The 16,586-nt window shown below is 47.5% G+C and overlaps 1 protein-coding gene across 7 annotated transcripts in view; it reads right to left on the bottom strand.

Annotated features, from left to right (window-relative positions):
• The window catches only part of RGS3 (regulator of G protein signaling 3), a 155,168-nt gene that overhangs the window by 34,387 nt on the left and 104,195 nt on the right, over positions 1 to 16,586 (bottom strand).

Genomic DNA, 16,586 nt, shown 5'->3' with positions numbered 1-16,586 from the left:
TCTCATCCCAGTGCGCGGCTGCAGTTTAACCCAGGGTCCAGCAGCCTAAACGCACTGACTCCAAGAATGCCACAGCCCCCGCTGCGGGGGAGCGGCTGCTTCAGTCACCTCCCGACCGACCGAACCATCAGCGCAGCAAACACACATGTTTTTATTTAGCACTTTTGTGTGCCGTGTCTGGGCAATCAGAGGTGGACAGAGAGCTTGGGGCTTCCTTCCCCCGAGTACGGGGGCTGAAAGGGGCATGTTACAATAGCCCAAGAGTAAGGATCACAAGTGAAGGAGATGTCCCTATCAGAGGGACCACGTGAGTGGGAGGATGGGGGGGCAGCAGGCGAGGGTCCCCTGTTCAGGTTCCAGCTCCAGCCCTGGCTGTCCGGACATCACTGAGCAAGTCCCTACCCATCTCTGAGCCTGGGTCTCCTCATCTGTAAAATGGGACTGACAGCCTTTGACCTGCCCACTTGTGGGGTTATTAGAGGATTCAGTGATTGTGGGGCAGGCACTCTTCTGAGAGTCTGGCCTTCATTAATTCATTTAATCCTGATTGACACCTCGTGAGGCAGGTGCTAGTATTACCCTATTTACAAAGGACCCAAGGTGGGGAATGGCAGTGGAAGCTGCCCACAGCTTGTTGTTTGAAGACCAGTAGGATTTGCAGGAGCTTCCCAGGTGGCGCTAGTGGTAAAGAACCCATCTGCCAATGCAGGAGACATAAGAGACCTTGGTTCAATCCCTGGGTTGGAAAGGTCCCCTGGTGAAGGGAATGGCTACCCACACCAGTATTCTTGCCTGGAGAATTCCACAGACAGAGGAGCCTGACCGGCTGTGGTCTGTGGGGTTCACAAAGAGTCGGACAGGACTGAGTGCCTAAGCACAGCACAGATCCAACTCCAGGATGCCCACTTGGAACCACTGCAGGAAGCTGCCTTGCCAGCACAAAGCTATTTGATGGTGAGGCTACGGCTGCTGCAGACGCTTGTCTGATGTCCTCAAACACACCACGGACTGTGCCTGAGGCTCTGGTCAGGGATGTCTGTTCCATAGCCAGTTCCAACCTGAGCATGCTTACCACCCTCGTGGCCAGCTCCCTGGATGTCAGCCCAGAAAACACAGGGCAGGAGCCCCGTCCTCTTTTCCGCCACGGCCACCCTGGGCCAGAGTGCTCTCCCTCTGCCTCTTGCTCCCCCTAAATGAGTCTCAGCGCCCCTGAATGTCTGCCTCTGCCTGCCTCCCTGCCTGTCTCCCACTCTCTAGTCCTGTCTCTCTCACATATACAGCATACTCATGCATGCTGACATAAGAAAACATCCTTTATTAGGGTCAACTCAGAACAGCCCTCATCTGAGCTGGGCACTTACACTCCCCCATCAACACTTCGTCTTGTCCCTGGGGGCTGAGCCAAGGCAGTCCTTGCACAGCCCAGGAAACTTCCAGATTGGAAAACTATCATTTGCCAGGTTCCTGGGAAGCAGGGCCCACTCCTGTCCAGGAAAACCAAGGAGGTGAGTCTTAGGAGATGGCCAGTTCTAATGGGCGACGGACAGTTCCCAGGAGGGAATATCTGGCGCTTGGGGTAGGATTTCTCAGCGTGGAGAGCCTGAATATAGGGTCTTCCTTGAGATGAGAGGAGTCCCTGAGTTCAGCTGAGTCTTCACTTCTCAATCAACATAAAGTTCCAAGCACCAGCTACAGGCCGGGCTCTGGGCTGGGCCATGGGGATAGGGTGGAGAGCTGGCAGACCAGAACCCTGTCCTCACCAGGCCAAACGACATAGGGCGCACAGTCAGACTAGGGAGCACATCATTGGATACTGTGTCAGAGCAGCCCTGCCAACCCAGGGCGCTGAGTTGGGAACAGATCCAGGATGCATCCATCAGTGCTCCGGACCACTAGGATGACGACGAAAGGGCACAGCAGGAAAGTGCCCTGAGGCCCAGGAGGGGGCCAGGCCAGCCTGGGAGAGCACCTAGTGCCTGGGGAGCCCAGGGGGCCACTGCCCTCTGCCTCCCCACAGGTCCAGACGCAGAGCCACAGAGCACGCAGCCCCTCCCCGTGTGCAGCCTGGGTAGGATGAGACAGTCACTGTCAGTCAGGCCACCTAAACCAGAAGGGCACCTGGAGACCTTTCATTCCTATTCCCTTTCTATAGCCAGTGAATATGAGGCTCAGAGAGGGTAAGTGACTTTCCCACGGAAACAGAGCAAGTGAGTGACAGGGCCAGGACCAGAGCTTGCCAACCCCCAGTCCACTGCTTCTTCTGTCGCATCCCAGTGCCTCTCAGTTCACTTCAGTGGCTCAGTCGTGTCCGACTCTTTGTGACCCCATGACCCACAGCATGCCAGGCCTCCCTGTCCATCACAAACTCCTGGAGTCTACCCAAACCCATGTCCATTGAGTCGGTGATGCCATCTAACCATGTCATCCTCTGTCATCCCCTTCTCCTGCCTTCAATCTTTCCCAGCATCAGGGTCTTTTCAAATAAGTCAGCTCTTCACATCAGGTGGCCAAAGTATTGGAGTTTCAGCTTCAATATCAGTCCTTCCAATGAACACCCAGGACTGATCTCCTTTAGGATGGACTGGTTGGATTTCCTTGCAGTCCAAGGGACTCTCAAGAGTCTTCTCCAACATCACAGTTCAAAAGCATCAATTCTTCGGCACTCAGCTTTCTTTATGGTCCAACTCTCACATCCAAACATGACCACTGGAACCCTCAGACATACATAAATGATGGTGCTGTTCAGGACAGGAGGATCTTGGGAACAGCGAGATCCAGGTGGCCCACAGGGTCAGCACCTGGGCCCTCAGAACCTGGGCCCCACTCACTGATCTCCATATGTTATTTAACAAACACCTATTTGACGCTTAGGCTGTGTCAGCACTGCGCAAAGCACGTCCCAATTACTGACTCATGAAACCTTCACAACCCTATTAGCTATGATGTCTAGTGTCCCCAGTTAGCTGCTGTTGTTTAGGCGCTCAGTCATGTTCAACTCTGTTGCGACCTCATGGACTGTAGCCCGCCAGGCTCCTCTGTCCGTGGGGATTCTCCAGGCAAGAATACTAGGCTGGGTTGCCATGCCCTCCTCCAGGGATCTTCCCAGGAATGGAACCCGTGTCTCCTGAATTGGCGGGCAGATTCTTTACCACTAAGCTACCCAGGAAGCCCATCCCCATTTTACAGAGAGGTAAACGGAGGCAAAGAGATGATTAAACCTGTTTAAGGTCACCAGTAAGTACAGAGCTACGGATCGAACCCAATCCACTGTGCCCTGCACAAGGCGGCCCACAGAACAGAGCCCTCTGGCTATGTACCGAGAAGAGTGCTGGCTACACAGCCCAACCATATAGGCAAACATCTCACTGTTCAGACAAGCTGGCAGCAGCTTCCAGGGCTAGGACCAGGGAGGGTTAGCAGGGAGCTAGTGAATGTGCACCTCCCATTTTAAGAGGGGCGGCACCCATGGGCTCCAGGGAGGCCCCTCAGGAGGCGCAGCAGCAGCAGCAGGATTCGGCCCAGACGCCCTGGCCAAGCCGCGGCCCTGCAGTTGGACCACAGCACGGCTCCCTCCCTGTCTTCCCTCACTGCCTCCGCTGTGTTAAGCCTGGGACATCTGGAACTGTGTTTGCAAGACCCTGTCCTGAGCCTCGGGCAGATGGAAACCCGCCCACCTTCCTTCCCCCCACAGCCTCCACCTGGGGGAAACGGGGCCTTGGCAATACCTTCCTCAAAAAAACCCCCCAAAAACAAGAGGGTACCTGCCGAAGGCTATTTAATGAGCTTTCCCGTCCTGGCTTCTGATGCAAAGTCCACTGGGATTTTATTCCAGGGTGGGGAGGACAGTGATGTCACTTGGCAGAAACAGGGCACCAAGCCAAGGGAGGCGGGGCCCCAGGAATCCAGAGCGGGCGACAGACTAAGACCACCCCAGTCCCCACCAGCAGAGGCTCAGGCTTTTAATTCCCTGGACAATGAAGGGACCAGTCCTGTGTTATGGGTGACAGGGGGTACTGGAAGCCGGGGCCCCACACAGAGGCCCCACTTTCTACAGAACCCTGCCCTCCTCCAACCTGTGACAGAAGAGACTGATGGCCCTGGGCTGCCCTGGGAAACTGTGGAATATCTGTATATGCCTCTCCAGTCCAAGCTCTGAATTTGCTAACCTACTGGGGGAGTTCTGGGCCTTTAACTCATTGGGTCTCAGAGCCTTGGTTTGGGGGTCTACAAGTCTCCATGCACAAAGGCCACCCCCACAGAAGAGTGGGCCAAGAGACACTGATTATTTCAATAACTATTGAACCCTTGTCACGTGCTTGGAACTACGGGCACAGACAGAGAAGTAGCCTGCGCCTGGGCTCTGACTCGGAGGGCGGGTGGTGACCTTGGTGCTGACACTTCAAACAAGAACTGTTCTGCCATGTGTTGGCCTCTCTGGCCCTAACACCAGGGCAGAGGACACACACTTCTACCGCTTGCTAAGGGCATGCTCCTGGCTCTTTCTGGGGGCACTTGCCTTGCTCTTGGGGGCACATGCTGCAAATAGGGGGCTGGGGCAGGACAAAGCAAGCATCCATCCTCAGGTTCAAATCCACAGGGAGTTCTGGACTGTAGTCTGCAGAACCCAGGGCAGGTCCCTTCCCTGTTATGGGTCTCAGTCTTCCATCCCTAAAAAGAGGCTGGAGATGGGTGTCCAGTAGCCCCCTGGGTCTACTCCTCCCCTTCAAAGTCAGTCCCAGGCCCCACAAGCTCCTCCCTAAAGGATTAGGTTCCAGCAGTGGTATTTAGAAAGAGTATAGACTTTGCAGCCCCCCAAAATTTGAGTGTGAGTCATCTTGGGCAAGTCACTTTAATGTCTCTGAGCCTCGGTTTCCTAATCTGTAAAATGGGGCTATGACTGCCTGCCTCAGTGGGCCCTGCGGGAGAACGAGTGAGGTAGTGCTCTGGAATGCCTGGCGCTCAGTAAATAAGAGCTATGGCTATTGTTGTATTGTCATTGCTGCTATCGCCTGGAGAGTCCCATGGATGGAGGAGCCTGGTGGGCTACAGTCCACGGGGTCGTGAAGAGTCGGACACGACTTCACTTTCACTTTCACTTTCATCATCCGTCAAAGGACAGAATTGATGGAGTGGGTTGGTGAAGAGAGTAATGTAAAATGCAAAAATAGCTGTTGAGGGTCAAATAGATGAAGGCCTAACACGGTGCCTGGTTCGACTAACAGCTGATAATCACTAACATTTATTGAGCAACAAGCTATAATTATTCCCATCCTACAGATGGGAAAACTAAAGGCAGAAAGGTTACATGGCTAAAGCAATGGCAAAAATGGCAGCATGGCGCCAAGGTGTACACTCTTAAGCTGTGTGTCCTGCCCTGACTCGTGTTCCCCAAATGTCTCTGCTCTTGCTGTCGGCCTCTTCCTCAGGAACTTCAGGCAGCAAGATCAATCTCCAGTTTGCTCATGGGAACTGCATCTCCCAACCACAGTGAGGGGGAAGCCCACATGCAGCAAAAGCCAGGAGTCCAAAGTCCCCCAGCAGAGCTGGTCCTTAGAACTGCGGCTGGCCAGCTTCTGCCTCCAGCCCAGGGCACGCGTGACAGTCACCTCAGCGGCATCAGCCTGACCTTGGGTGGCTATAGCAGCACAAGATGGCCAAAAGCCACCACTATCTTCTTTCCTGGCTTCAGTCCAACCAGCCACTCGTCCGCCTGGGATTTCAGGCTTTGGGGAGGAATCCTCGACCCACTGGGATTGTGCCAGCTCCAGGGTCAGCCCATCTTGACCACTGGAGTTCCTGGGAAGTGTTTGGCACAGACTTGGAGGCCAACTCTGTGACCTTGGCTGCTGCTGCTGTTAAGTCACTTCAGTCGTGTCCGACTCTGTGCAACCCCATAGACAGCAGCCCATCAGGCTCCTCCATCCCTGGGATTCTCCAAGCAAGAATACTGTAGTGGGTTGCCATTTCCTTCTCCAATGCATGAAAGTGAAAAGTGAAAGAGAAGTCTCTCAGTCGTGTTCGACTCTTAGCATGGACTGCCCATGGACTGCAGCCTACCAGGCTCCTCGGTGCATGGGATTTTCCAGGCAAGAGTACTGGAGTGGGGTGCCATTGCCTCCTTCGGACTTTGGCTGCTAAACATCGTTAATCCCCAGACTCCCCCAAGTTAAGCGCTTGCTTGGACTGTTAGGCCTAAAGCCAAATTACCAAAACAGAGGATCAGCAGTTGAAAGACTGGCCTGAAATGCTGGCTTTGCTGCTGTTTAATGCAAGACCTGGGACAAGACCAGTCCCCTCTTTGGGCCTCAATTTCCCCGTCTCTAAAATGGGTACAGGGGTTGAATGAGATCAGATCTACCCAGCATGCAGTCTGCAGAATGCACTGGTCCATGAGCTGCTTGTTACTGGTTTATAATAAGATAAGCAACAAAGTCAACAGTGTTTGGAAACTTCTGTAGCAACTTGACATGGCTGTGACATCCAAGTACAAGACCGTGGACTGGTTGGACTGAAGAAGTACAGGGCTGGGTTCGGCGCTGTCAAACTGGCATGAGAGATCCTACTCAGTGCACATTTTAACTAAGTACAAGGCTCTTCACCACAGGTGATTTAAGAAGCCTGGTGCAAACGATGCTGTTTCTATGAGAACTCACTAACCAGGCCTCTATAACAGCACTCACACCTGCAGGGGACTCACCATCCCGTCACCTAAGCAGTTTCCTCTCTGGGGCTCCCAGCTCAGAGAATGGAACCACCAATTGCCTATTTGCCTAAACCAGACGCATGGGCGTCATCCCTCTCCCAAACTCTCTCTCCACCCAGCGAATCCCCAGTCTCGCAGATCCCGCCTCCTCCGCACCATGCAGAGCTCTCGTCTCTCTTCATCCCTGCTGCCTGCCAGCACCTCTTCCCAAGGTGAGGGCGACAGACTCCTCACTGCTCCCAGCCTCTCACCTCGCCGTCGTCCACACCATTCTCTGCAACGAGGCTGCAAGCTTTCCATGACACAGGTCGAACACACAGCTCCCAGTGCCCTGGGATAAAGCTCAGACCCCTTACACAGCCTCTCAGGCTCCTCCAGCCTCGTCCTCATCTCCAGCTCCGTCCCCCTCCCTCATGCTTTCAGCACACTGGTCTGCCTTGAGGTCCTCCCCCAGAATGATCTTGCCTCCACCTCTCTGCTGCCCCTTGCCTCATGTTCCTGACCACCCGCACTGGGCCTTTACTATAAATGTCATCTTTTCCTTACGTACTTTTCACACTTGGTTGGTGTCTGTCTTTCCTCCAGTTGTCCTCCACCACATCAGACTATGAACTAGCTCTATGGACATGAGAACTCTGTTGGCTGATGAACCATAAAGTAAAGGACATCTGGGACTCTGCCTGACCAGCTTCCAATTGCCCTTCTTTACCATCTGAGAAACTGCCCGTCCTTCCCTCACTTTCAAAACAGGTGACTCACATTAAACTGACCCACCTCCCACTCCAGGGATGGCCATGTGACTCAGCCCTTGGTCTAGCACTTTGTCCCATCCTATAGTCTTCAGCGACTGGGACAGGCACATGATCCGGCTCGAACCACTAAGACTCAGACCCAGGAATACTGTTGAAAGGATAGAGGGCATCACACTACAAGGCCATCACCCTGGTACTTCTGGCAACTATCTGCCCTCACTAAGGGAGTGAGCCAACACATAAACAGGTCGAGCCCAGAGACAGAGTGAAGAATGCCAGTTCTGGTGATGCTGCTCAAGGTCCTGAATCCCTCTATGCCTGAAGGCTACCCTCCTAAATCCAGTAAATTCCATTTCCGGCTGAAGCTAATTTGAGTTGGGTTCTTGTCACTGGCAACTGGAAGATTCTTGACTGACGTGTGCGGAGTCACCAGTATTTAGCACAGTGTCTGACATACAAGAGCTACTCTGAAATTATTTTTCATTCATGCAGTCATTCAACAAACATTCAGCAGTGAAACAGTGACCAGGCTTGCCCTATAGGAAGGGTCACCTTGGCTGCTGTTTGGAGAGGTGACTACAGGGAGAGGAGTAGGAAATGGAAGCTCCCCTACTACCATGCAGTAGTCCCAGGGACAGAGATGAGACCTAAACGGCGGGGCTGAACAGAGGGAAGGGTGCGGACAGGAAGAGTCTCAGTTCTGAATTCACTGGAGAACCTCTGGTGATCTTGGCTACTCTCTGGTGCTCAGTTACCCGGTCTCTTTCAACTCCATCATTTGAGCATCCCTATGCTATCTCCCACTGCTTATAGAGTCCCTCTCTGCCAACACTCAAATTTTCACTGAAGGCTGTTGAGGTCAGCGTCAGGGGCAAGTCCAGAGGCTGGTTTTGACAGGCAGAGAGTATAGTGTGGTAGCTAAGAGCACAGATTCTGAAGCCAGATGCCTAGATTTGGATCATGGTCTACACCTCCTAGCTGTGAGACCGTGTATACAGTCTATTTAACCTCTCTGTTCCTTTGTTTCTTCATCTGTAAAATGGAAATAATAACAACAGTGTTAAGCAGATTAATATTACAGCAGAAGGAAAGGACATCTGATAACTATTAGGTGGTATTATTATTATTTGCAATAGGAAATCCAGAAAGAGAAAGTTTTAAAACATAGAAAATACAGACTTCCCTGGTGGTCCAGTGGCCGCCAATGCAGGGGCCTGGGTTCAATCCCTGGTCGGGGAACTAGATTCCACATACTGCAACTAAGAGTTCTCACGCGACAACTAAAAGATCCTGCGTGTCGCAACTGAGACCAGACGCAGACAAATAAATATTAAAAAATAAAATAAGTAAATATATTTTTTAAAAACATAGAAAATAAATTATTCCAAAAATTAGTAGAAAATTTCCCTGAACTAAGAAAAGACTTGGGCCTTTCGGCTGAAAGGACTTACCTAGTGAGTACCAGGAAAAATTACCCAAAAGAGGACAAACAGCTAGAAATAATCTGATGAAGCTTCTAAATTCCTAAGAGTAGAGAGAGAAATCCTGCTTGCTTCCATAAGGAGACTTCAGAGATTCAGGTGAGAACTGCACTTCTTACAACACCAAATGCGGGGACAATAGAGCCCTTCTCTCAGGTTCTAGGGAAAGACTGCTAACACGGAATTCACTACTCAGGAAAAGATGACTCAAACACAAGGGCAAATATTTCCAGACTTAATAAAGACTAAGAACGTATGCCACCCACAGATCTTTTCTGACGAATTTATCCAAGAAAGCTCTCCAAACCAAAATGAATCAAAATCCAGAAGTCAAGAATAAGATGCTCTCGGATACAAGAGACCAGCAAGCAATGAAGCCAGAAGCATTTAGACATTTAACTACATATAATGTAACTGCGAAGTTATATGCAATCTTAAGTAAAAGATTTTTACTAATGTTTAAGAATAGTAACAATCAGAAAATACAATTTCAGATGATTTCAGCAATACTTAGGAGTCATGGAGAAGAAAAGCAAAGAGAAGTATGGTCAGCTGACGTGGGTTGTAGGACATGAGGACACGCTCTTGTAGGTCTGATGTCATTCTCGATAGTGAAACATGTTTGTGAAAAAGATTTGGGTAAAATTACCAAAGAAGCCTGGCATGCTACAGCCCATGGGGTCACAAAGAGTCGGTCATGACTGAGTGACTAATACAACAACATATAACTTCCAAGGAAATTTTACAGAAGAATGAGAGGTTGCAAAGTGAAAGCGTTAGTCACTCAGGCATGTCCAACTCTTTGCAGCCCGGTGGACTGTAGCCTTCCAGGCTCTTCTGTCCATGGAAGTCTCCAGGCAAAAATACTGGAGTGGGTAGCCATTCCCTTCCCCAGGGGATCTTCCTGACCCAGGAATTGAACCTGGGTTTCCTGCATTACAGGCAGATTCTTTACCACCTGAGTCACCAGGAAAGCCCAATGAGATGTTAGCCTTGGGATATTTAATACTACTGTTGTAGGAATAGATGGATTAATGAGGGAAACAAGAATTTAGAAATCAAGCCACTAATGTGTGGACATTTGGTCTATAAGTAAGTAAAGGAAGAATAACTTAAAAAATAGGTTTGAAAAAACTGGTCAACTCTTGGGGAAAAAAATTAATAAGAGTTCCATCTGACACCATGTACTAGATTAAGTGCAGAAGAATTAAAATATGAAGGTGAAACATAAAAGGTTAAAAGTACTTGAAGAAGATATAGGAGAATATTCGTTATAATTTTGGAGAGGAAAGTCCTCAGCAAGTACAGCCCCCTACGACCAAAAAACAGAGTTGACTACAAAAATACTTGATTATTTAAAAATGTTAACTTCTGAATGACAAAAAAAAGAGTATAAATAAAGTTAAAAGACAAATGATAAACTGGAAAAAATATTTGTAACCTACATAATAAGCACATGGTTAATATTCTAATATCATAAATAAAACAACTGCCCCAGTAGAAAACTGGGCAAATTATATTAACTGATGAGCCAAAGAAGAAGAAATATGAAAGACAAATAAAAATAAAGAGAAGCCCAACCTCACTAATAATCAAACAATTGCAAATTAAAATGACACTGGTGGTAAAGAATTCACCTGCCAATGTAGGAGACATAAGAGATGTGGGTTCGATCGGTGGGTTGGGGAAGATCCATTGGAGGAGGGCATGGTAACCCACTCCAGTATTCTTGCCTGGAGAATCCCCATGGACAGAGGAGCCTGGTGGACTACAGTCCAAGGGGTTGCAAAGAGTCAGACACGACTGAAGCAACTTAGCATACAAAATAAAATATAAATTTTCCCTTCTCATACCAACAAAGAATTAAAAAGCAGTGACATCCAGTATTACGTAGGAAAATGGTCACTGTCGTTCACTATTAGGCAAACTGTACTAACCTCCCTGTTTCTTTGTTTTCTCATCTATGAAAGTGAAAGTGTTAGTCGCTCAGTGGGAATAACAATAATGGTGGAGAGATCACACATTTAAACAGAAGAAAAGCATTTGTGGAGCACTCTGGGGGTGTGTCGTGCTCTGCCCTACAGAGAAGTGCAGTAAGATGTAACGTACAGGCCATTCTCAGAATATTTACTGCAGCAACGCTCATAATGTCAAAACATCGGAAACAACCTGAGCACACATCAATATGGGAGCAATTAAGTAAATTATGGTCTATTGGCTACAAAAAAGAACGGAGAACCTAAGGCTGATGTGAAAGATTTACATTCCCAGGTGGCGCCTGCTAATGCAGGAGACATAATGAGACTTGGGTTCGATTCCTGGGTGGAGAAGATCCCCTGGAGGAGGACGTGGCAACCCGCTCCAGTATTCTGGCCTGGAGAATCCCATGGACAGAGGAGCCTGGTGGGCTACAGTCCACGGGGTCGCAAAAGAGTCGGACACCATTGAAGCCATTTAGCATGTACACACATCAATCTTTAAAAAATGAGTTACAGAAACTTTTGTATGATACCATCTAGTAAAAATAAAATAGCATATGTCTACATATGTGTATGAAAAATATTTGGAGGAACACAGCAAACTTGTAGCAGTAGCTATCAATTGGGAGATTTTCTTTATTTCACTCAGCTCAGTAATGTTTAGGATTTATCTGTATTAAGTATTATACAAGTATATCATCAAGGAACATATATAAATATTCTCATTTGTAATATATAAATAAATAAATAAATTCAATTTCTTCAAATAAGTTTAACGACCAATGTACAAAACCAACATGGACATTTTTTTCCCCAAAACTTTTCCTTTGAAACTTTAAAAGAAGATTTGCATAAACAAAGAGTGGTAATCTGATTCTTGGATGGGAAAATAGTATTTTACATACTTCAATACCCAACTTTTTGATAGTTTTTTTTTTCTGATGTGACTTTTTAAAAATGTTTTATTAAAATAGAATTGATTTAAATGCTGTGCTAGTTTCAGGTATACAGCAAAGTGATTCAGTTTTACATGTGTGAGTGTGTGTATGTATATACATATGCTTTTTTAGCCTCTTTCCATTTTAGGTTATTATAAGATATTAAGTAAGGCGTTATATAGTAGGTTCTTGCTGGCTATCTATTGTATATATTTTAGTATTTTAAAATATATTTTAATATATGTATATGTGTATTTAATATGTGTATATTTTAATCTTAAATTTGACGTGTATTTTAAAATATAATTACAACGAAAATCTCAAGGAGATTTTGGGGGAGACACAGGGAGGAGGTGGGGACTGAACAAACTTACACCGAATTTCATTTGAGGATAAATATGTGACAACAGGAGTTTTTAAAGAAGAGCAATGAGAGGATACTTATCCTAACACAATGTACAAGCTTTGGAGCACACCGCTGCTTGGAAAAAATGAAGACCGTTCTTGCTCATACTACCAGTTCAGTTCACTTCAGTCACTCAGTCGTGTCCGACTCTTTGCGACCCCATGAATTGTAGCACGCCAGGCCTCCCTTTCCATCACCAACTCCCGGAGTTCACCCAGAGTCACGTCCATCGAGTAGGTGATGCCATGCAGCCATCTCATCCTCTGTCGCTCACACTATATACCAAAGTAAATTCCAAGTAGACTAAGTGCTAAAAGTTGAAAAGTAAACCATAAATTTCAAATGTGGGGGGAAGTGAATGTTGTATAATCCTGAGCCTGAGATGGATACCACAAAACTAGAGGCAAAAAAAAATTTTTTTTAATTTATGTGTATGATACTAGTCACAGAAAAACACAATTCAAAACCACTATGAGATACAATTTCACACCCACTAGGATGGCTATGATTTAAAAAACAGGAAAATAAGAAATGTTAGAGAAGATGTGGAGAAATCCTTCTATGCTGATGGTAGGAAGGCAAAATCATGACGCGACTTCAGAAAAGTCTAGCAGTTCCTCAGAGTTAAACACAGAGTCACCATCTGATCCAGGGACTCCACTCCAAGGTACATACAGGAAATAAATGAAAATACCCGTCCACACAAAAACTTCTACACAACCACTTATGGCAGCATTGTTCATAATAGCCCAAAGGTGGAAGCAACCCAAATCTTCATCAACAGATGACTGAATAAATGAAACATGGTATAGCCATGTAACAGAATGTTATTCCATCATCAAGAGGAGTAAAGTCCTGATACACACTGCAACATGGATAAACCTTGAAAACCTCATGCTACATGAAGAAAGCCAGTCACGAGAGACCTAATACTACATGATTCCATTCATAGGACATGTCCAGAATGAATCTGCTGCTGCTGCTGCTAAGTCGCTTTCGTCGTGTCTGACTCTGTGCGACCCCGGAGACAGAAAGCAGATGGGCGGTTGCATGGGGATGGGGGAGATGGGGGAATGGGTGGGTGACAACCAAAGGGTGTGGTTTCTTTTGGAAATAATGAAAATGTCCTAAAGTTGACTATGGTGATGGTTGCTCCAGTCTGTGACTATCCAAAAGACCATAGAGTTGTACACTTCAAATCCATGAACTGTATGATATGTGAATAATACCTCAATAAAGCTGGTACAAAGCAGTTCACAGACATGACTACCTATAAAACAGAAACATCTATAGTTTTAAAATAATAAAAAATAAAAGGATAACATACAAATATCCTCCTTATATAAAGGGCTCTTGTGAGTTAACAAACTATAAACAGCCCAACAGAAAAACGGGCAAAAGATCTGAACAAGCCACTCACAAAAGAGGCAGTGAAAATAACTAAAAATGCATATAAATATTCAACATCTCTAGTAATCCAAGAAAGGAACCTGCTAAGAAATGTAACAAGACACATTGTTGGTGACTGTGTGGGGAGAACGGTCTCCTACCCAGACTATCTCAATTTGCTTGGGTTTCCCAGGAAGCTAGAATACCCATGTTAAAAAATAACAGTCTAGGGTTAAGCAGGATTAATTGCTCGATCTGAAGTGGGATTATAAATCAGTACATTCATTCTGGAGAGTCATTTGGCAATAGGTATCAAGAACCGTCTTTACGGACATATATCCTGTCTCCTGGAAATTCTACTACCAGGAGTTTATTCTTACAAAACGCTCATTCATCAACAAGTATTTGTAGGGGGTCAGAGATGTACACTGAATACTGAGGCTAAATCTACAGATTTTTATCTCAGGTTTTTATAAAAATGAAATATTCAGTTCAGTCCAGTCGCTCAGTCGTGTCCGACTCTTTGCAACCCCATGAATTGCAGCACGCCAGGCCTCCCTGTCCGTCACCTATTGGCAACAAGCTAAACTGTGTAGACCTAATGGAGATTTTTTAAAAACAAAACCTGTTTCATCTACACAATGAAGTACTCTGCAGGCACTAAAAATGATGTTGTAGAAGAACATTTATTGATGTTACACTGCTAAATGGGAAAAAAACACGTCAGAAAATTGTGTGCACTAGCAATGCTAATTTGCAAATAAGATATATGTGTATATATACAAATGCCCGACAGGAGACATACACCCTAAAATGTTAACAGTGGTTATCCCTGGGTGTTGGATTAAGGGTGAACTTCATTTCCTTCTCCTGGTTCAACTGTATTAAATATTTTCTTCATAGTAAACATGAATTACTTTTGTAACAATACAACAAAAGTCAACTGCATTTAACAAAAAATCCCCACACTTGCCACGCCCCAGTGGATGAAGGACCCAAGGAAGGGGGTTGCAGAGTCAAGCACACATTTACATTTGATCTAGCAACAACAGCTACCATTACTAAGTACAGTTGTCCCTCGGTATCCATGGAACCCCAGCTGATACCAAAATCCAGGAATGCAAGTCCCTTATACAAAATGGCATAGTATCAATATTTGCATAGAACCTACACACATCCTCCCACATACTTTAAATCATCTCTAGATTACTTAAAATACCAAGTGATTAGGTGAAACTCATTCAGTTGTGTCTGACTTTTTGTGACCCCATGTACTGTAGCCCCTGTAAATGCCATGTAAGTCATTTTAAATGCAATGGAAATATTGTGTAAATGGGACTTGCCAGGTGGTGCTAGTAATAATAAAAAAAAAAAAAAAACCCTGGATGCCAATGCAGGAGACTTAAGAGATGCAGGTTCAATCCCTGGGTCGGGAAGATCCCCTGGAGAAGAGCATGGCAACCCACTGAAGAAGAAGTATTCTCACCTGGAGAATCCCATGGACAGAGGAGCCTGGTGGGCTACAGTCCATAGGGTCACAAAGTCGGACACAACTGAAGTGACTTAGCACACACACATACTATGTAAATAGTTGCCAGCTCAGCAAATTCAACTTTTGGTTTTTGGAAATTTCTGGAATTATTATTTTTTTTTCCTATTTGGGGTTGGTTAAGTCTATGGAAGCAGAACCCAGAGGTATGGATGGCTGAACATACTTACTACACGCCAGGCACTTTGCACAGACCATTCCCCTTAGTCCTCAGGAGAACCGGTGAGAGAACCTCTCATTTGACAGAGGCTGGGTGACCTGCCAGCAATCCCATAGCTGGTGAGAAGCAGAGCTGGGATCTGAACCCTGGCCTGTCCACCCCTCAGTCAGACTCTGCCTTCACCTTAGCTGCTCCTGTAGGTTCCTGGGATGGGCAGAGGAAGGTCCCAAGCAACCAGGCCCTCTGTCCTCCGACTGGTTCTGTGTGGGCCCTCCCTCCCTGCAGACAGCCTAGGGGGCAACACAAGGACAGGTCAGCAAGGGCGAGGACCACAGCGCAGGGAGGGCGTGGCGCTGGCGGGCCAGTTGGCTGAGGTCAGGGCTCAGGGCAGACCAACCGGGGACTCCTCGCCTGCTGGGCGACAATCAGGAAGCCTGACCACATCCGGCCCCAGGAGTTCCCAGGCCCTTCGCGCTCCCAAAGGCGGGGAGAGAAAACCTTGCCTGGCCTGCTGCCACCCTGGTAAACACAGCAGGAAAACAGCTTGCCATCTGTGACCATCTCCCTGGACCCCTGACGGCTGGCCAGTCCTTTCCCTACTTCCAGGCCTCTTCTTCTGTTTGAGGAGGGGCTGTGAGCGCTGATGGCTCCAGGACCCTTCCAGGTCTAAATGCTTTGAATCCGTGGTGCGCTTCCTTGCAGGGGGCCCAGCAGGAAGAGGAAGGGGGTGAGGCGTCCCACCCAGGTCCCGAAGGAGCCCCCTCCCCTTCCCCTCAACTCCGTTCCCACTGCTATTTTTAGAACAGGGAACATCTCCGCCAGCCCTGTCCTGTCCAGAGCTCCAGGTAAAACACAGCTGCCCCATTCATTCCACTCCAGCCAGAACGTGGGGGGAATTTACAGACAAGCCAATTGACTAGACAACCTCTCCCCAAGCCGTTAGCCGGGACACTTCTCACTATTTCCATTACAGCCCAAAGCGATGACTTACTTTTCCTAAGACGACACAGCTGAGTGAGATGAAGAGCATCTCTAAGACAATCTGTGCCCCTCCCTGTCCCCAACCTGTCAGGCTCCTGAAAGTCCCCAAAGAGGAGTGCTGGGAGGAGGGTCCTAGTTCCAGCTCTAGCACCAACTGCATGACGCTGGCCAGGAGTTCTTACCCCTCTCTTGTCTTGGTTCCTACAAATCAGCTTGTTAATCGATGAATCCCGCTGGGGGAGAGGGTA

Source organism: Bos taurus, chromosome 8 (genome assembly GCF_002263795.3).
Source record: "Bos taurus isolate L1 Dominette 01449 registration number 42190680 breed Hereford chromosome 8, ARS-UCD2.0, whole genome shotgun sequence".
In the NCBI taxonomy this organism is placed as follows: Eukaryota; Metazoa; Chordata; class Mammalia; order Artiodactyla; family Bovidae; genus Bos; species Bos taurus.
This window is presented reverse-complemented; position numbering and strand designations above follow the sequence as displayed.